The sequence below is a fragment of the Macaca nemestrina genome, chromosome 8 (genome assembly GCF_043159975.1).
Source record: "Macaca nemestrina isolate mMacNem1 chromosome 8, mMacNem.hap1, whole genome shotgun sequence".
Classification (NCBI taxonomy): domain Eukaryota; kingdom Metazoa; phylum Chordata; class Mammalia; order Primates; family Cercopithecidae; genus Macaca; species Macaca nemestrina.
The window spans coordinates 88,698,992-88,721,107 of record NC_092132.1 but is presented as its reverse complement, the minus strand read 5'-3'; the positions used below and the strand labels follow the sequence as shown (position 1 = coordinate 88,721,107).

The following is a 22,116-nucleotide window of genomic DNA, read 5'->3' as shown; positions in this document are numbered from 1 at the left end:
TGTGGGTTTGTCATAAATAGCTCTTATTATTTTGAGATACATTCCGTCAATACCTAGTTTATTGAGTTTTTTTAGCATGAAGTGTGTTGAATTTTATCAAAGGACTTTTCTGCATCTATTGAGATAATCATGTGGTTTTGTCAGTGGTTCTGTTTATGTGATGGATTATGTTTATTGATTTGCATATGTTGAACTGGTCTTGCATCCCAGAGATGAAGCTGACTTAATTGTGGTGGATAAGCTTTTTGATGTGCTGCTGGATTCGGTTTGCCAGTATTTTATTGAGGATTTTTGCAGTGATGTTCATCAGGAATATTGGCCTGAAATTTTATTTTTTTGTTGTGTCTCTGCCAGGTTTTGGTATCAGGATGATGCTGCCTCATAAAATGAGTTAGAGAGGAGTCCCTCTTTTTCTATTGTGTGGAATAGTTTCAGAAGGAATGGTACCAGCTCCTCTTTGTACCTCTGGTAAAATTCAGCTGTGAATCTGTCTGGTCCTGGGCTTTTTTTGGTTGGTAGGCTATTAATTACTGCCTCAGTTTCAGAGCTTGTTATTGGTCTATTCAGGGATTCAGCTTCTTCCTGGCTTAGTCTTGGGAGGGCGTATGTGTGCAGGAATTTATCCATTTCTTCTAGATTTTCTAATTTATTTGTGTAGAGGTGTTTATAATATTCCCTGATGGTAGTTTGTATTTCTGTGGCATCACATATATGATTTTCCCATTACCATTCTTTTTTTTTTTTTTTGAGATGGAGACTTGCTCTGACTCCCAGACTGGAGTTCTGTGGTGCAATCTTGGCTCACCACAACCTCTGCCTCCCAGGTTCAAGCGAACCTCCCGAGTAGCTGGGACTACAGGCGTGTGCCACCATGCCCGGCTGAATTTTTTTTTTTTTTTTTTTTTTTGAGACAGGGTCTCTCTCTGTTGCCCAGGCTGAAGTGCAGTGGTGCAATCTCAGCTCACTACAAGCTCTGCCTCCCAGGTTCACATCATTCTCCTGCCTTAGCCTCCTGAGTAGCTGGAAGTTCAGGCACCCACCACAATGCCTTTGTATTTTTTTTTTTTTTTAAGTAGAGATGGGGTTTCACCGTGTTAACGAGGATGGTCTTGATATCCTGACCTCGTGATCCATCTGCCTCGGCCTCCCAAAGTGCCAGGATTACAGGCATGAGCCACCGCACCCGGCCGTGCCTGGCTAATTTTTGTAATTTTAGTAGAGACGGGGTTTCACCATGTTGGCCAGGCTGGTCTTGAACTCCAGACCTCAAGTGATCTGCCTGCCTCCGCCTCCCAAAGTGCTGGGATTACAGGTGTGAGCCACCATACATAGCCCCCCTTATCAGTCTTAATTGTGTCTATTTGATTCTTCTTTCTTTTCTTCTTTATTAGTCTGGCTAGGAGTCTATGTATTTTTTTAATCTTTTCAAAAAAACCAGCTCCTGGATTCACTGGTTTTTTGAAGGGTTTTTTCGTGGCTCTGTTTCCTTCAGTTCTGCTCTGATCTTAGTTATTTATTGTCTTCTGCTAGCTTTTGAATTTGTTTGCTCTTGCTTCTCTCATTCTTTTAATTGTGATGTCAGTGTGTCAATTTTAGATCTTTCCCGCTTTCTCCTTTGGGCATTTAGTAGTATAAATTTCCCTCTAAACACTGCTTTAGCTGTGTCCCAAAGATTCTAGTATGTTGTGTCTTTGTTCTCCTCAGTTTCAAAGAACTTATTTATTTCTGCCTTGATTTTGTTGTTTACCCAGTAGTCATTCAGAAGCAAGTTGTTCAGTTCCCATGTAGTTTGTAGTTGTGGGATTTGGAGTGAGTTTCTTTTCTTTTTTTTTTTTTTTTGAGATGGAGTCTTGCTCTGTCACCAGACTGAAGTGCAGTGGTGCAATCTTGGCTCACTGCAACCTCTGCCTCCCAGGTTCAAGCTATTCTCCTGCCTTAGCCTCCCAAGTAGCTGAGACTACAGGCGCACATCAACACACCCAGTTAATTTTTGTATTTTTAGTAGAGATGAGGTTTCACCATGTTGGCCAGGATGATCTCGATCTCTTGACCTCATGATCCACCTGCCTCAGGCTCCCAAAGGCTGGGATTACAGGCATGAGTCACCGTGCCCAACCTTGAGTGAGTTTCTTAATCCTGTGTTCTAATTTGATTGCGCTGTCATTTGAGAGACTGTTTGTTATGACTTCCATTCTTTTGCATTTGCTTAGGAGTGTTTTACTTCCACTTATGTGGTCAGTTTTAGAATACGCGTGATGTGGTGTTGAGAAGAATGTATATTCTGTTGATTTGGGGTGGAGACAGTTCTGTAGATGTCTATTAGCTCTGCTTGGTCCAGAGCTGAGTTCAGGTCCTGAATATCCTTGTTAATTTTCTGTCTCATTGATATGTCTAATATTGATAATGGGATGTTAAAGTCTCCCACTATTATTATGTTGGAGTCTAAGTCTGTTTGTGGGTCTCTAAGAACCATGAATCTGGGTGCTCCTATATTGGATGCATATATATTTAGGATAGTTAGCTCTTCCTGTTGCATTGATCCCTTTACCATTATGTAATGCCCTTTTTTTGTCTTTTTTGATCTTTGTTGGTTTAAAGTCTGTTTAATCAGATACTATGATTGCAATTCTTGCTTTTTTCTTGCTTTCCATTTGCTTGGTAAATATTCCTCCATCCTTTTATTTTGAGCCTATGTGTGTCTTTGCACGTGAGATGGGTCTCCCGAATACAGCACACTGATGGGTCTTGGCTCTTTATCCAATTTGCCAGTCTGTATCTTTTAATTGGGGCACTTAACCTATTTACATTTAAGGTTAATATTGTTATGTGTTAATTTGATCCTGTCATTATGATGCTAGTTGGTTATTTTACTCATTAGTTGATGCAATTTCTTCATAGTGTTGATGGTCTTTGCAATTTGGTATGTTTTTGCAGTGGCTTGTACCAATTTTTCCTTTCCATATTTAGTGATTCCTTCAGGAGCTCTTGTAAGGCAGGCCTGGTGGTGACAAAATCCCTCAGCATTTGCTTGTCTGTAAAGGATTTCATTTCTCCTTCACTTATGAAGCTTAGTTTGGCTGGATATGAAATTCTGGGTTGAAAATTCTTTTCTTTAAGAATGTTGAATATTGGCACCCACTGTCTTCTGGCTTGTAGGGTTTCTGCCGAGAGATCTGCTGTTAGTCCAATGGGCTTCCCTTTGTAGGTAACCGATCTTTCTGGCTGCCCTTAATAGTTTTTCCTTCATTTCAACCTTGCTGAATCTGATGATTACGTGTCTCGGGGTTTCTCTTCTTGAGGAGTATTTTTGTGGTCATCTCTGTATTTCCTGAATTTGAATGTGGACATGTCTTGCTAGGTTGGGGAAGTTCTCCTGGATAATATCCTGAAGAGTGTTTTCCAACTTGGTTCCATTCTCCCCATCACTTTCAGGTACACCAATCAAATGTAAGTTTGGTTTTTTCACACAGTCCCATATTTCTTGGAGGCTTTGTTCATTCCTTTTCATTCTTTTTTCTCTAATCTTGTCTTCATGCATTATTTCATTAAGTGGATCTTGAATCTCTGATGTCCTTTCTTCCGCTTGATCAATTCAGCTATTGATACTTGTGTATGCTTCATGAAGTTCTTGTGCTGTGTTTTTCAGTTCCATCAGGTCATTTATGTTCTTCTTTAAACTGGTTGTTCTAGTTAGCAATTCTTCTAACCTTTTTTCAAGGTTCTTAGCTTCCTTGCATTGGTTTAGAACATGCTCCTTTAGCTCGGAGGAGTTTGTTATTACCCACCTTCTGAAGTCTCCTTTGGTCAGTTGATCAAACTCATTTTCCATCCAGTTTTGTTCCCTTGCTGGCAAGGAGTTGTAATACTTTGGAGGAGAAGAGGCATTCTGGGTTTTGGAATTTTCAGCCTTGTTGTGTTTGTTTTTCCTTATCTTCATGGATTTATCTACTTTTGGTCTTTGATGTTGGTGACCGTCAGATGGGATTTTGTCCTTTTTGTTGATGTTGATGCTATTCCTATTTGTTAGTTTTCCTTCTAACAGTCAGGCCCCTCTGCTGCAGGTCTGCTGGAGTTTGCTGGAGATCCACTTTAGACCCTGTCTGCCTGGGTATTGCCAGCGGAGGCTGCAGAACAACAAAGATTGCTGCCTGTTCCTTCCTCTGGAAGCTTCATCCCAGAGGGGCACCTGCCAGATGCCAGCCAGAGCTCTCCTGTATGAGGTGTCTGTTGACCCCTGCAGGGAGGTGTCTCCCAGTCAGGAGGCATGGGGGTCAGGGACCCACTTGAGGAGGCAGTCTGTCCCATGGCAGAGTTCCAGTGCTGTGCTGGAAAATCTGTTGCTGTCTTCAGAGCCGGCAGGCAGGAACGTTTAAGTCTGCTGAAGCTGCGCTTACAGTCACCCCTTCCCCCAGGTGCTCTGTACCAGACAGATGGGAGTTTTATCTATAAGCCCCAAACTAGGGCTGCTGCCTCTCTTTCAGAGATGCCCTGCCCAGAGAGGAGGAATCTAGAGAGACAGTCTGGCTACAGCAGCTTTGCCAAGCTGTGGTGTGCTTCACCTAGTTAAATCTTCCCAGCAGCTTTGTTTACACTGTGTGGGGAAAACCGCCTACTCAAACCTCAGTAATGGTGGACGTCCCTCCCCCCACCAAGCTCCAGCATCCCAGGTCGACTTCAGACTGCTGTGCTGACAGCGAGAATTTCAAACCAGTGGATCTTAGCTTGCTGGGTTTGGTTGGGGTGGGATCCGCTGAGCTAGACCACTTGGCTCCCTGGCTTCAGTCCCCTTTCCTGGGGAGTGAACGGTTCTGTCTCACTTGCATTCCAGGCCCTGGGGAATGAAAAAAAACCTCCGGCAGCTAGCTGGGTGTCTGCCCAAACAGCCTCCCAGTTTTGTATTTGAAATCTAGGGCCCTGGTGGTGTAGGCACCCAAGGGAATCTCCTGGTCTGCAGGTTGCGAGATCCTGGGAAAAGCATAGTATCTGGACCAGAATGCAATGTCCCTCATGGCACAGTCCCTCAAGGCTTCCCTTGGCTAGGGGAGGGAGTTTTGTGACCTCTTGCACTTCCCACGTGAGGTGACTCCCCACTCTGCTTTGGCTCGCCTTCCCTGGGCTGCACCCACTGTCTAACCAGTCTCAACGAGATGAGCTGGGTATTTCCGTTGGAAATGCAGAAATCACCTGCCTTCTGGGTTGATGTCGCTGGGAGCTGCAGATCGGAGCTCTTCCTATTCAGCCAGCTTCTCAGGTCTCAAAATGTCTGTCTTTTAAAGTGCTATAGAAGTTAACTATAATCAATTGACTGAAACTGCCGAGTTTTTCTCAAGTTGGAAGTGACTTTGGCATAGAAAAAGGGACTTCATAGTTTAGTTGGATCTGGATAAATTACAAATGACAGGCTTTTAATTTATATTATTTAATTCATAACTTCAAAATGTTGCAAAGGAACAAAATGAAAATTACATTTTCCACATAGTAAAATGAGTGTCACTTTTAATTTAGTTTGTTTGTCATGGAAATATTCCTATTACTTCAAGAATCATTCATTCAATTTAAAGCAAAATTGTGGAGTATGTATGGGCTATACTCCAAGTATATATGGACTACCTACAAGTGGTTGAAAAGAGTCTTTTTAGAATTTTGTGTACTATCAATTAAACATTTTTACTTATCTAAGAAATAAATGTGAACAGTATATTTTTTCATTTTCAAAGTTTCCTAATGGCCTGAACAAGAAGGTGGAATTTGGAGGCATTTAGGGTAGAAAATTAGTTGAGAATTGATATTCAAATCTCTCATTTCCTGCTCTTCATCAATAACATCAGCAAACTTCGTTAAAAATCACTTCTTTTGGCCTGATTTTCCCTGTGTGCCTTAATGATAGTATATCTGGAATGAATCCTTACCTTGAACTGTTTATAGTTTTTTTTCATAGACTTTTCTCCCACATTTGTGTCTTCGATTCTTTTTTGCCTAGATGGCTTACTCAGCTCCCACTTCCATCTGAAACCCTCTCCTGGCCTTCTTACTCTTCTCTGTTCTCCAGGCCCCTGATGTCTCACCCAGTCCTGTGCCATCTGTCATCTTGCACAGTCCAGTGCTCAGAACACCTTCTTCTTGCCCTCCTTCACCAAATCCACTTCACACTCCACTTCATGCAGTTTGGTCCCCCCACTGTTTATACCATATTGCTGTGTACAGTTTATTAAATGTCAACAAGCTAAAAGATAAACAATAAACCTATAAATAATCAAGTGTTATTTGATTTCAACATTACATTTGTGTTTATGGCCACTTGCTTAGAACTTAGTGTAGAGGGGACATTCTCCTGGACATTATCTGACACCAAATCATTCAGTCCATAGGACTATTAAAGAACAACATTCTAGCAAACTGAGTTTTAAACATCAAATTGGCTTTTATTAATGATTCATGAATCGGGTGACATTCTGTCTATGAAATAGAAAGGCACCCTACTGAGCTGAGCAGGTGGGTGGGCTTTATAGTGGAAAAGACTGAAGAAAGCAGAAAGAAACAAAAAGTGGATTGGTCATTTCAACACTACTTTCCATGCATACGTTAAACTAGAGGAGACTTCCTTATCATGTGAGCTTAGGTTGACTGGGCCCCTTTCAATTGGTTACTGTGGATCTCTTTTTTTTTTTTTTTTTTCTGGAACAATTGGCCTATTTTTACATTCAGTTTGACAATGTGGCATCTGGCATGAGTGACTCCATTCTGGTTTGATCTGGTCTGTTGGGGCCTAGTGCAGGAGCTTAATCCAAAACAATGACCTCCCACATATTTTATTGAACAGCTTTCCCCTTTTGATCAGACTCAACCTGTACTGAGGGATTTGATAAAAATTTATGGCATCAGCACTGCTCTCAGTCACCATCGTGGCTAGGTTGTCTTTGTCTTAGCATGGAACTCATAAGTCACAGAGTCAGACTTGTGGAAGACACATTCCTTTGTTTGCCTTGCATTTGTTGCTCTAATCACAGTGAAACAACCTGGTATACCACTAATTGCTGCAAATACACCTTCAAAACCCTTGAGAGAATGCACCTGGGAGAGTACAATGGGAACGATCAGGAGGATATACCAAGGGATTAGAGTATGCTTCTTAACAAGTGCCCTCATGAACCAAACCAGAAAAACAAAACAAACAAAAAACAAGCCATTAACAAAGGTTAATGGCTTAGGACAAATTATAAACTCAGTCTCTGAGTCCAGAGGGCAGTTTGTTGACAAGATTTCTGGAGTTGAGCTTGAAATATATTTTCTTGGTTTAGTTTTGAATGTCTCTGGTTGTGGCATTGGACATTGTGATGAACTCCCTTAGTGGCCCACACATCAGGCATGGGGATTGTCTCCTGAAATTTACATCAAGTTGTCCAGTTCCAGCTTGTAGGGCTTCAGGAATATAGACGTTTTTGTCCTTAGTGATTCCAAGTTAGAAAGCTAGGAGAAAATTGGAAACATGAGTTTGGAAAGACACAGCCAGATATTGGAGGAAATTAGAAGATACAGGATCTAGTCCTGTCTACAGCTAGATAATAGAAACCTCAAAAACAATAAACAGGGCTCTAATCTAATAACAGATGTATTTTAATTTTCTTCTGAAACATATTTTTTCTCTCGACAGCTGCTCCCATTTCTATCAAATATAATCACAGTAAATCTAAATCATTTGTAAAGTAAGTCTAGTCTCATTAAACTTGGCCTAATTTTTTGTATAAGTGTAACAAGAATAGTGATTGTCATAGAGACTCTTCAAGTCTTCCGGAACTTTTGATGAGGTATCTCAGATTAGACTTTTAAAAGCCTCTTGAGACTTTTAAAAGCCTCTAGACACCAAGGACTCACCATCGGATTTTGCCTGCAATATCTTTAAATGTAGGTGAACTCCTCTCTTTTTGAGATCCCCCAAATATTTTTAAGGTTCCTGGACATAATTTTCACAAGGCTTAAAAAACCTTGAAGGCAGGTATTCTACACACATTCTAAAATATGACATTCCAATCTAAACATTGGTAATATAATCAATGTTATGGTGTTCTAATGTGTTCAATATTCTATTGTGCCCTTTTATAAAGAGAATAGATTCTTTTTGAACTTATGCAAATAACTATATTACCATGAAAATAAGAATACTTGCTAATAGTTTCTGAATTCTGGAGGGAATCAGAGAGAGGGAAAAGTAATTGTTTTAATTCTGTTTACAAAGGTATAATTTGCCAAATTGCTATAAGCTATGGATAGCTTATGAGAAAAAAAAAAAGGTTCCCTTAAATCTGGAAAATGAACCATTAAAGGACCAACAAAATTTCAAATAAAAAGGCCATCCTAATCCATAATTCTTCATCAGTTTATTCAGTCTCATGTAACTAATTCTTATTCTGCTTGATCTTGATTAACTGTTCCGTGAGCCTGTCAGTTTCTTCATCAGAATTCTGGAAATTCTTACCCAGTCTAATGATACAATCTTAAGCTTATCAAAAAGCTGTACTTGTCAGAGTCCCTTTCATGAATCTCATTAAAGATGAAACACTTTAGGATGATAGTTGCTTACAAAAGCTTTCAGGAAAGTACTAAAGTTAAACAATTAACTCTGTGTGGATGACAAGACTTAAAATGGCCATGGTCAACAATCTGATGAGAGTTCATTATAATAATAATGTAATTGACAAGGAAATTTGGTTATTTCTGGGCATACAGCATCTTAACACAATAGAAATTACAACCGGTAATATTATACCAGGACATTTAGGATTATTATATAATCTCTGGAATATTCATATCATTAACATTCCCATAGATATAACTTAAAGAAGGTTTAGCATTACTTGTTTGGCACTGCTTTACCATATTAAATAAACCTAATTAGTTTAATATTCCTTATTTGCAAGGTGAGAGACAAGTCCTTTGCGATTTTTAAGGAGCCCTCTAGAATATCTCATAGTTAGTTAGAGATCAAAAATATTTAATTTAGAATTTGATTTTGGGAAGTTTGTCAGAAATATTAAAGGTTTAAGACACTTGATCAAATAGAATCACAGGTCATTATGAAGCAGTATTCATTTATCCAGCGTGATAATTTAAAGACTTCAAAAGCAAATACAGAAAGCTATACAGTTGTAGAAAAAATTTATCTGTTTTAATAAAGAGGATGCAATTTTCTTAAGTAATCAAATATCTGATAAAAGAAAACATGAAATACAGGAACTTATTTTATAAGAGAAAAAAACTTTGTTTACAAGGCAGATCATTCAAAGGGCTATTAAAAAAAAAAGTTTTAAATAAGAGCAATACTCCAAGAAAACTTTATCCTTTTAACAGACAGAAAACCAGCTTTGAGGTTTGTGCCAATGTATTTTTGATATTAAGGCCCATTTTAAAAACCCTATATGCCCAGATATATAGAGAGATATGCCAATATCTAGTCTTAAGTTTTCCAAAAGTTTTTTCAATTAATAATTTCCTTGGAAGAAACCTAACAATTGTGGTAACTACCTCAAATCTTTTATGGAAATACAAAGAAGAAACATTTATACAAAAATATTATAGATATGCAGATTTATCTAGTATATATTTTTGTAAAGAGAAACATTTATATAAAATATCACAGGTTTTTGCTACCTGTGGTCATTTTGATTCCCATGGCTAAATAAAACACATTGGTTGGGGTTACATGGCATCCTAGGTTGGTACTTAATTAAGACAAGGGAATAAAGAAGCAAAAAATTCACCACATGGTACATGGTTGGAACCAGCATTTTTTGGTTACCATGAAAGTCAAAGGAGACAAAAGCCATGCCCAGGATAATGAGCTGCCTCAGGCCCTATAATGCCAATAGGTATAGCCATTGAGGTTTTCTCTTCTAGTGATAGCCCTCTACCATCAATTAAGAAATTGGGAAACATCTATTTGGGAAGGAAAAGAACAAAATTGCCTTTAGAAACTTCAATTCTGGGAGGAAAAAATGGTTAAATTATTTACTTAGGGTTTTGTTTGTTTGTTTGTTTAGCCCACAGGGACTTATTCTTGTTTTTGTATCATGGCTAAAAGTTCCTAATACTTACTACATGCATACTGGACTTATAAATCTCAGATAGAATCTGTTTGCCAAGAATTTGCACTGGATCAAAATATTTTTTATTTTGGTCAGTTACACTGTCCAGAAAATCTGTGATTAAAATAAATAAATAATACAGACTTAATAATCATAACTGAGGAAGTTCCCAGTAGTTTTTAAGTGAAAACAATGAGGAAGCAGGTTAAGCAGACTATTAATTGAGTTCAAATATCTATAGACCAATGTCCAAAGTAAAGGTAAGAAACACACAGAGTTCAATATGATAGCTGAGGTGTCATTGATATGTAAATATGTTTGACTAGAACCTGAGAATACTTTTAAGGGGGAAAAAACCCAAACAGTAGGCAAAAATTATGTAGCTAGAGCTTTTTATAGTCAGATCCTTTTACATACATTATCATCATATTTCATCTTCAATCCTTCTTAAAGGAAATCAAAGAATCATAATTTGCATTTTAAAGATGAAGAAAGGTTTCTTCATCTTTAAAACCTAGAGGTATAGGTTTTCAAGGGTCACACGAATGGTGTCAACCTATAATAAGCCTCATGTTCCCATATAGGAATCCAGAAGGCACATCTCTGATGGGAAACCCATGATTTTTAACGTAGAATCATAGTGTTCAGCGTTCGAGTAAGTGGTGAGAACAGAGCAGTGTTATTGAGCATGGATATAGTAAAGATCACTGTGAAGTAGAAATTGCAATTTATAAATTCACTGTTTATTAATGAGCAGGGTGGATGTGTTTTCTCCACAGTAGTGACACAGTGGGCAGAGAGAAAATCGAGCAGCACTAGGAAACTCCACTCAGATATGATTGTGATCACCAGGCAAGTGACCACGTCATGGAGATCACATTAACTGGGTGGAGATAAACTACACCTGGACAGATAACTATTTTAGATTAAAAGACATTCAAAGAAAGAATACAACCTTATTCTAGGGGCTCTACTAAATTCTGGGGTGAGAGTCATCCAGCAACTCAATTTATGTATTAGACTGAATGACTGACTGACAATTCTCCTGATTGACAAAATCCTTTTCATCTACAAACTACTGGTCAAGAAAATGGGAAGATATATATCCTAATCAAGTTAAGCTTTTGTGTCACATAAAGTACTCTTGAATAGGTTTCTGTACCTATCTCTAGTTGAGACAAATTCAAATTGGGGAAGTGTATTTTCTACACTTCCTATTGTTCTGTAGCTTGATTAATTTTGAAAGATTTATTTGTTTACATGTAAAGTAAAAATACCTTATCTCAACTTTAAGAAATGGGAGTTGGGGGAGACAGCTATTGCATTAGTCAGGGTTCTCCAGAGAATCAGAACAACAATAACAATGATATATTTTATATATAAGTATTTTATGTATATATATTATGTGTGTGTATATATATATATAAAGAGAGAGAGAGAGATTTTTAACAAATTGGCTCATGCAGTTGTGAGGGCTAGTAAGTACAAAACCCATAGACTGGCTGGAGATTCAGGTAAGAGTTGAGCTTGCAGTCTATAGTCTTGAATATGAAGACTGGACACTGAGGCAGAATTTCTATGTTGCATTCTGGAGGCAGAATTCCTTCCTTTTCAGGGGACCTATTCTTTGTTTTTAAGGCCTTCAACTGATTGGATGAGGCCCACTTACATTATGGAGGGTAATCTGTTTTATTCAACATCTACTGATTTAACTGTTAATCACATCTAAAAATACTTTCACTGCAACATCTAGACTTGTGTTGAACCAAGCAACTGGCACCATGGTTAGCAAAGTGGACACATAAAATTAACCATCACAGCTTTAAAAAGAGAGAGTGTATGTTATATTTTACTATCTTTTTTCCATTTTGTTCTCCATTCATAAATACTATCTGTCACCTTTATATGTCACACAGACATAATGGCAAGAGTTTGGCATGATAGTCATTGTTTATGTTGATTTGAGTACATCGAAAAATTTTTAAAACAAGGCATCAATTTGAGGACTGAAAAGGGATGGAAAAGCCTTTTTGGAGAAGCCTGATTTTCTTTACTGTTTGTTTCTTTTACACATTAGGAGGCATTTCCTTGTTTCCTTACTTCTATGTTAATAATGTACAGCTGTCCAAGAGCAAAGGAGAATCCATTCTGCTAGCAATGGTCCTTAGTTGCAACTTTGCTTCACATTTTACAATAACAATGTAAGATTGTACTTAATACTAGTTCTGCATGTTGATATATGCATAGCAGAGGCTTCCAAACATTCCTGATCATGCTCTGTATTAGTCCATTCTCACATTGCTATAAGGAACTACCTGAGACTGGGTAATTGATGAAGAAAAGAGGTTTAATTGACTACAGTTCCACAGGCTGTACAGGAAACTGGCCTGGGAGGCCTCAGGAAACTTACAATCACGTTGGAAGGCAAAGGAGAAGCAGGCACCATCCTCATATGGCAGAGCAGGAGAGAAAGAGTGAGGGGGAAGGTGCTACCCACTTTACAAAAACAGATCTCATGAGAACTCACTCACTAGGAAAAGGACAACAAGGGGGATGTCAGCTCCATGATCCAGTCACCTCCCACCAGGCCTGTCCTCCAATATATGTGGATTACAATTCAACATGAGATCTGGGTGAGGACACAGAGCCAAACATACGATCCTCAATACTTGTAAAAACTTTTGAACATGCACCTCTGTGTTGCTAATCGCTGTATTTGTAATTGATACACATAATGCTACCGGTGTTTACAATACAAAATATATAAAAACAGAATAGGAAAGGGTGAGAGGAAAGTAAACACAAGTGGAGGCTCTAATATTTTTTCTTACTCCCCAGTGGATTGTCCTGAGCACATCCAAGGGGAGGCTACTCTTCTTTGGGTATTCACTTGTCTAGAGAATGCTTGCTAAATTGCACTGACTGTTCTCATTAGAGATAATTGAAACGCCTCACCTTGGAGTGCCAAACCATCTTTACTTGGAGAATTTTTGTAAGAATCTTTCTAAAATGCAAAGCTCATTGCAATACCCTTCAAAAAGAATACGCCAATATAATCTAACTTTTTTGGGTAATTTGTGGTTGTCAGATTTTTATGCAGGAATTTTCACAAGGCCTTTTGAGTCAAGACTATTTGGTTCTTCATTAAATGGATCCCACTGCTGAGTTTTCTCCCTGTAGTTTTCTCTTCTTAGCCATAATCTGTCCTCAGGGTGTCATTTCCTAGCAACACAAACTTTTTATCTTCTCCATAGTGCTTCTTCTCTTCCATTAATAAAGCTATAACAAATAGTTTTAAATAGTTATAAATAACATTACCATTGAGAAACAAAATAAATCACATTGGAAGAGCAGAACTGACTTTTATTTTCAACAATTAACTCTAGCCTACCAGAAATAAAAAATACAAACAAAGAAACAAAAGAAAAATGCATTGATTAGCAAAACCAAGGCCCTAGAGATCAAACTCTCACAGGAAGTGGGGGAAGGTGATGGAAATCAATGCAAATATCACAGATTTCATATTGTTTAAAAACAACGAAAACAGTACTAAACATGCATCTTTTGAAAAACAAGTCACATTTTGGATATTAAAATCCTGCTTCAGTAAGTACCATTTTTCCAGAATCAAAATCAAGTCTTTTGATTATGAAGGAAAGCGCTGGTCAGAGGGTAGATTTCCCCACAGATTATCTACCTTTTAAAGTTGTTCAAACTTGTTTTTACTTGTTGAAAAATAAAGTCTTTTGCATTTATATATTTTCCAATTGCAACTTTCTTCAAAATATTTGTATAAATGCTGAGTCTTTCTTTGAATTATTAGAATATTCAAAGTGAGATTTTGGGGGCTGGCTTTCATCTCTATGTTGGACTAGCAGAGCTTGAATGAAGGTTCCCCCTCCTGCTTTGTATTATGTCCTCAGACTCACCTAACCCTCTCATCTAGAGGCCAGAGGAGAAAAATGACACGTGTTGTTTTTTTTTCTTTAAGAGGAATGAAGTGAACTATGTATACCTACAAGGCCACAGATTTTAAACATTTTACAATGTGGGTAAGATATATTTTTCAAGCCTTGATTGTCACAGATTTACTGTATTAAGATATTAAACTTTCAAGCAGGCCTTGACAAACTTTTCTGTAAAAGGCCAGATAGTAAACATTTCAGCCTTTACAAGAAAGAGGCAAAATCAAGGATATTCTGTGTGTACTTACATAACAATACAAAAATAAATTTATTTCTTTTTTTTTTTTTTTTTCTGATACAGAGTCTCGCTCTGTCGCCCAGGCTAGAGTGCAGTGGCCGGATCTCAGCTCACTGCAAGCTCCGCCTCCCAGGTTCACGCCATTCTCCTGCCTCAGCCTCCCGAGTAGCTGGGACTACAGGCGCCCGCCACCTCGCCCGGCTAGTTTTTTGTATTTTTTAGTAGAGATGGGGTTTCACCGTGTTAGCCAGGATGGTCTCGATCTCCTGACCTCGTGATCCACCTGTCTCGACTTCCCAAAGTGCTGGGATTACAGGCTTGAGCCACCGCGCCCGGCCCTCAAAAATAAATTTCTACAGTAATTTTATTGAACAACTTCAAGATATCATAATTGAGTACAGTGTCTTTTACAATACAGGTCTATTAGTGAGAAGAATGGAATAATTTTTTCAGGCTATAACATTTCACTTCATTAGGTTGTAAAGTGAGCGCTCCCTCTCATTAAATTGATTGAAAATGTTCATCTGTAAACATGTGCCTTGAAGGCCACAGATTACAGGCAGCCATCTGACCTCTGCTCTGAAGCAGGAATGCTCAACGTTTCGCTTTTTTCATCGTAATTCTTGGGGGAGATGGTCATGAATGCAGATTTCTGAATTCCAGAGAGAAGGTTTTGATTTTGTTTGCTTGAAATAGGGCCCAGTAAATTGCATTGTCAGAGAGCTGCCCAGCTGATTCTTGTATCTGTGGATTCACACCACACTTTAAGGAAGACACAGTCAGAGTGAAGGCCTGAGACTGGCCTTGGAGTTCCTGTGAAGAGACAAAAAGAAAGAGCAGGTGTTCAGTTGTGGATGTCCCGAGGTTAAAGTTTCAGGGTCATGGACTGAATGGTATTTTTAACATGCTGCAGGGCAAAAGCACCTGTTGGGATGCCCTCACCAATGCTCCCTGTCCAGAAGTTTCATGCCCACTGTTTTTCTTTCCATGCAGGACATCCTCCTTCACTTTCTGACCTTGGCTGGCTGCAGTTCTTGGCTGGCTGCAGTTCTGGCTTATCGGTGAGTCAGGTACAAGTATATCTCTGTGGTAATGCTGGGACACAGCCCAGTTAGATTCCAAATTTTACATTCTGCTTTTTCACTCTCTCCAAAACCTCACACAATCTCACAATAAACTAATCCAATAGGATTTTATAAATATGAAATAACAAGATAACTAAAGTATAGGAAACAGATAAATTATCTGAATAAAAAGATGAATTCCAATCCACTTAGGGAGATACAATCGCTTTATGAGTACGCACAAAACAAGGAGAAAGTGACCGTGCCTCAGAGGAATAACTAAAAAGCTGTGGAGTGGGAGGAATGCCTCAGAGGAATAACTAAAAAGTGGGAGGTGGCATTACCTACAATTAGGAGAAATTTGGAAAGACTTCCTGGAGGAAGAGGCACTTGAATTGATCCTTTAAAGAAGGCTAGATTTTAGATAAGTGAAGAGGGGAATGTGAGGGAACTAGTGCAAGAGGAGGCATTTCAGGAAGAAAAGTAGAATGCAAAGACACAGAAATAGGAAGTATTGGGCTAGGGTCAGCAATTTCTTCAATTTGTAAGAATACAAGTCATATGAAAAGAAGCAGCAGCAATAAGGTTGGGGATTTAGGCTGAAAACCACGCAGATCTTTGAGGACCAGATTATAGAACTGGATGTTTTCCAGTGGAGACCTCCTGAGGAGTTTGGGGTAGGGGAGCATGAGAAAGCCTGTTCTTTAGGAAGATTCATCTGAAAGCAGATTATGGTAGGACCGCAGCAGGGATAGAGTGGCGTTTAAGAAGGTGGCATTTAGGAAGGTCTGGCCCATCAGGGTGGGGGCATCTAAGAGGGAAGAGAGGAGTGGATGTCAACACCAGAGAAATGAAGTCTGTAGTACAGGCAGCCACTTTGAAGAATGGGGCAAGAGTAAGAGAGAAAACATGCCAGTTGTGTGTCTTGGTTCTTGGGAGGAGACTAGCACCATCAGCAGGTGATGACTGCAGAGGAAAAGGGACCTGTTTGGAAAGAGCAGTGCTCGGGTATGCTATGCCTCCACTGCAGGTTGCATTAAGCTCATAGCTGAACTACCCAGGAGGTTAACATTTGCTTGGAAGAAGGTGGCCACATTGGGCCAGAGCAGGGACATCACAGAGTGCCCCAGGGTGCCTGACAAGGACCACACTGTGACCATGAGGTGGGCCTTGCTAAATGAGGTAGCTCAGTCCTTCCTGAACATTACCTTCTTTATCATCAGCACAGGCCCTGGAGTCAGATAGCCTGTGTGGGAGTCCTAGAGCCACTGTTCATTTGCTGTGAAACACCATGCAAGGTTTTCAACCTTGCTGGGCCTATTTTCTTCTTGTAAAATGGAGATAATAACAATGCTGACATCATAGGGATGGTGTGATAATGAGATGAGGATGTAAGCAAAGTGCTTTGAACAGTGGCTGGCAGCTGGTGAGTTAGCGATTGTCATCATTTTACACTGGCGATGCTTAATTTTATGCATCAACTTGACTGGCTGAAGTGATACCCAAATAGCTGGTAAAATATTATTTCTGGGAGTGTCTGTGAGTGTGTCTCCAGAAGGGATTGGCATGTGAATAAGCAGAATGAGTAAAGAAGATCTCCCCTCACCAATGTGGCGGGCATCATCCAATTGGCTGGATCTGGATAGAACAAAAAGGCGGAGGAAGGGTAAATTCTCTCTCTTCTTGAGTTGTGACATCCATCATCTCTTGTCTTCAGACATCAGAGCTCTAGGTTTTCAGACCTTCAAACTCAAACTGAAATACATCACTGGACTTCCTGGTTCTTTAGTTTACACATAGACGATTGTGGGACTTCTTAGCTCTGTAGCTGCGTGAGCCAATTCCCATAATAAATTTCCTTTTAAACATCTGTATTTCTCTTATTGGTTCTGTTTCTCTGGAGAACCCTAATACAGTGCTTAAGGCTTAGTTCCTCACCCTTGAAGAACTGACATTAATTATCAATGTACTTACATAAGATATGGTTGCAAATATTGAAAGCTTCTATATCTTGACTCAGTTTAGCATCTCCAAACCTCTTCCTAATCTTTGGCAAGAAAGTGAGGTCAACACTCAAGGATCCCTGAATAAGCTCTCTCCTGTAGCTGGGCAGCACTGTGGAGCCTCTTTTTGTGTATTCCTTCCCCCTCATACTGATTTAGTTCTCATTTATCTGGGATGTTCTGATGCTGAGTTTGGTCTAAAAACCACATTCAGGCTGGGTGCGGTGGCTCATGCCTGTAATCCCAGCACTTTGGGAGGCCAAGGCGGGTGGATCACGAGGTCAGGAGATCGAGACCATCCTGGCAAACACGGTGAAACCCTGTCTCTACTAAAAACACACAAAAAATTAGCCAGGCGTGGTGGCAGGCGCCTGTAGTCCCAGCTACTTGGTAGGCTGAGGCAGAATGGTGTGAACCCGGGGGGCAGGAGGTGGAGCTTGCAGTGAGTGGAGATCATGCCACTGCACTCCAGCCTGGGCGACAGAGCAAGACTCCATCTCAGAAAAACAAAACAAAACAGAAACAAAAACAAAAACACACATTCGGGACCCATCTGTTTACCCACTGCAGGAATATTAAGTGTGGAGTTTGGGATGTATTTAAATTATGGTGTCTATGTCAAGGATTAATCAGTCATTTCAGCTTCCTTCAGTGTAAAACCAAGTTCTTGAGGAATGGAATGGAACATTCTAGTAAGTGCTTCTGTCAACGTTATCCACTACCCACTCATTGCCCCTAGTCTCTTCTCTCTTCCAGTACTGAAGTTCAGAAGCCTTTGGACCATCATTTAATAGTCCTCTGACACTATCTTCTGATACTACTTATTGTTCACAGTTTGAACCTTATGGCTCCAAAGTGTATACTTGAAACTGACCTGGTTTTCATGTTTCCTTTAGAAACTTTAGCCATTCTTCACACTTCTTCATGGATGATTTTCAGAATATGTATTAAAAGCTTAGGTCCAATTCCTGAATTTCAGAATCACATTCTTGACACTCTACATTTCAAAGTTCCACCATCAAGTTTAATATGTCTAACTCTAAACCCACCATCTTCTTATGACCAGATTTGCATCTGAGTTTCCACATTTCAGTCAGTTTCTCTCCCTGCTTCACTATCTTGCCTTGCACAGATGGTCTGTCTTCATGTCCTGCAGGCTTGGTCAGCTCAGGTTGCAATAACAAAAATCCCAGAGACTAGGTGGCTTCAACAATAAATATTTATTTCTCATAGTTCTGGAGGCTGAGACATGTAAGAACAAGGGGCTCGAAGGTTTAGTGTCTGGTGTGTCCTGCTTCCTGGATTGCAGAACACCTCCTTCTCACTGTGTCCTCACAATGAGAAGAGAGAAATCAAGCTCTCTGGTGTCTCTTCTTATAAAAGCATTTATCTTGGAAGGCACAGGCAGGTGGATTACCTGAGGTCAGGAGTTCAAGACCAGCCTGGCTAACATGGTGAAACCTAGTCTCTACTAAAAATACAAAAATCAGCTGGGCATGGTGGTGGGTGTCTGGAGTCCCAGCTACTTGGGAGGCCGAGGCAGGAGAATAGCTTGAACTCGGGAGGTGGAGGCTGCAGTGAGCTGAGATGGCGCCACTGCACTCCAGCCTGGGTGACAGAGTGAGACTCCATCTCGAAAAGAAAAAAAAAAGGCATTTATCCTATCATCTTCTTAGGTCATGAGACCTTCATGGTCTAATTACCTTCCCAAGGCCCCATCTCCAAATACCATCACATTAGGGGTTAGAGTTTCAACATACATATTTTTGAGGGACACAGACATTCAGTCCGTAACACATGCCAATCATTTCTCAACAGTATCTTTCCAGGCTTGCACTTTGCTCAGTTCAGTCGACTGCTTTTTTTCCTTTTCCTGATCCCATCACCTCATACCTACAGTATTTCAGGAATACTCTAGTTGCCACGCTTCCATTCTGTACATTCTTCATTCTACACACGATCCTGCTGAATGGATGTGCCCAAGTGAACAAACTGACCTACCTTAGTCCACTTCTGTTGCTATAAAGGAATACCCGAGCCTGGGTAATTCATAAAGAAAAAATGTTTGCTTAGCTCATGATTCTGAGGTCTGGAAAAGTTCAAAATTGGGCATCTGGTGAAAGCCTCAGGCTGCTTCCATTCATGGCAGAAAATAAAGGGGAGCTGGTATGTGTTGAGATCACATGGTGAGAGAGGAAGAAAGATGGGGGAAGGTGCCAGGCTGTTCTCAACAATCAGCTCTCATAGGAACTGATAGAGTGAGAGCTCACGCATTACCACGAGGAGGGCACCAAGCCATTTATGAGGGATCTGCCTCCATGACCCAAACACCTCCCATCAAGTCTCACTTCCAATGTTGGGGTCAAATTTCAACATAAGATTTGGAAAGGTCAAACAAACCAAACTATAACATTGCTGTGTGGTTGCTCTGCACTAACATGCCTGCTATCCACTGAGAGGCAAGGCCCGAATGCCCTCAGTCCCACCGACACTGAAGGAGTCTCCATTTAGGGGAACTGATACCTTTAAGACCACTGGGACATAGCTCAGCTGGGGCTCTGGCAGGTGTCCAGTGCCACAGGATGTGAGGGCTAGATGTATGGGAAAGTAATTTGGACCATATTCCCCCAGGGAGAAATCCATGATACTGGGCAATCTTGTGAGCAGGTGGAAGGATAGCTGGCTCCTGTGTGGCTCCCATTTTAGAAAGGATGGGGCCTTGGCTGAACATATGAATCACTGATGGAGCTTTTAAAAAATACACATGCCTGAGAGATTCTGAAAAAGAAGGTCTGGGATAGGTCTAGAATCTTTGAATTTTTAAAAACTCAGTGGGTAATTCTAGATTGAAAACTGAATTTTAGTGGTTAGCTGCACCCCCTTTAGTCAGAAAACTGATCCCATGGAACTGTTCATTTCCCAAGCCAGAGCTAGTGCTCTTTGGGGAGCAGCAGGCAGAGTTCTCCATGGCAGTGGTTGAGGAGCAGGGGCAGTGCAGATTTTCCCAAAGGCCATTTCCAGCACAAAGCAGTCTCCAGGGCCACAGTGCATGCATGGTGGGGTGGAGCCTTTTGCCAAGCAAGGAATTGGCCCTATTTGTGCTATGTTGTTCTCATTAGAGTCCAAGAGAAGGGCTCTTTGAGGGATGAGATTTCACAGCCCAGAGAAAAAAAATTTCTCTATTCCATCTTTGTCCCTGTCTTTGGGAGAGGCTAGAGGCAAAAGGAATACCGAGGGAAGCAGAAACTAGCAATGTGGGCAATGGCGCATGCTATGGGTTAAAGGGTGTCTCCCCAAAAGATATGTTGGAGTCCTAACCCCTAGCATCTGTGAATGTGACATGACTCAGAAATAGAGATTTTGCAAAGGTCATAAAGTTAAGATGAGGTCAGTAGGGTGGGTCCTAATCCAATATAAAAGTTGTCCTTATAATAAAGGAAGAAGACAGGGACACGCAGGGAGTGGAGGGTCATGTGACCACAGAGGCAGAGCTAGCGTGCTGCGTCCACAAGCCAGGGAGTGCCAGGACTGCTGACAAACACGCTGGGGGAGGCAAGGAAGGATTCTTCCCTGTGGGTTTCAGAGGCAAGGAGGGATTCTCCCCTGTGGGTTTCAGATGGAGCTTGGCTCTGTCATCCCTTTTATTTGTGACATCTAGCCTCAAAACTGGGGGAGAAAACATTTCTATTATTGTAAGCCACCTAATTAGTGTTCCTTTGTTATGTTGGACTTGAAAATGAATAGCGGGCATTTTTTTTAGTCCATTCCTGTTATTTGGGTGAGGCAACATGGGGACCAGCTGGGCATGCTCTGTAAGGAGTCCCAATTCTGCTCAGGAACTATTGCCAACCTCATTAGCAGAGGAACTAGGGGCCTGGGACATGGGATCACATCACAAAATTGGCCTCTAAATCCTCAATTAAAGAATCAGAAAGAACATATTTTTCAATGTATTCTTTTTCAAACAAGAATTACTATTTGAAAATATTTTTTCAATATATTTCACTTTTAATCTTTCTTCTTTACATATGAGACAGAGTAGGGATGGGACCCAGCCTTAAGCACCCCATAATGTATTTTTCCATACACACCCGCTAACCATCAGACCTTGCACCACCTCCACTGGCACCATTCCCTCTGACCACAAAACCTTGCAACCCATGTGGGAATGCTAAGGTAAGCGGCAGCCCATCATAAATCTCATACAAGGGAGTTAACTCAACCACTCGCATGCGCAGAAGACCAGAAAAATGACGATCCTGACCTCCATCCTCACCCTGCAATATATATACTAACATTATTTCTCACTGCGCCTGCGCACTCTGCAGCTGTGTCGCGCACAGTACGTTGCCATTATTCATGTCGCCCCTCACTTTTTTTTTTGGAAACAGAGTATCGATCTTGTTGCCCAGGTTGAAGTGCAATGGTGCGATCTTGGCTCACCGCAACCTCCGCCTCCCGTGTTCAAGCGATTCTCCTGCCTCAGCCTCTGGAGTAGCTGGGATTACAGGTGCGTGCCACCACGCCCGGATAATTTTTATATGTTTAGTAGAGACGAGGTTTTACCATGTTGGCGAGGCTGGTCCTGAATTCCTGACCTCAGGTGATCCGCCAGCCTCGACCTCCCAAAGTGCTGGGATTACAGGTGTGAGCCACCGCGCCCGGCCTCAAGTCGCCCTTCTTAAAACACTACAAAGACCTGCCTGCAGGGAGCCAGCTGAGAATTCTTGTTCCTCAGCTGGCTCCCCTGTGCTGGGGCATGTGCAA

General features: G+C 40.7%; 1 long non-coding RNA gene across 1 annotated transcript; it reads left to right on the top strand.

Moving 5' to 3' along the window:
- Positions 1–14,883: 14,883 nt before the first annotated feature.
- Positions 14,884–22,116, top strand: LOC139355676 (uncharacterized). Its single transcript, XR_011606515.1, has 3 exons — positions 14,884–15,343; positions 21,741–21,859; positions 21,953–22,116. It is a non-coding gene; the product is annotated as an uncharacterized lncRNA (long non-coding RNA).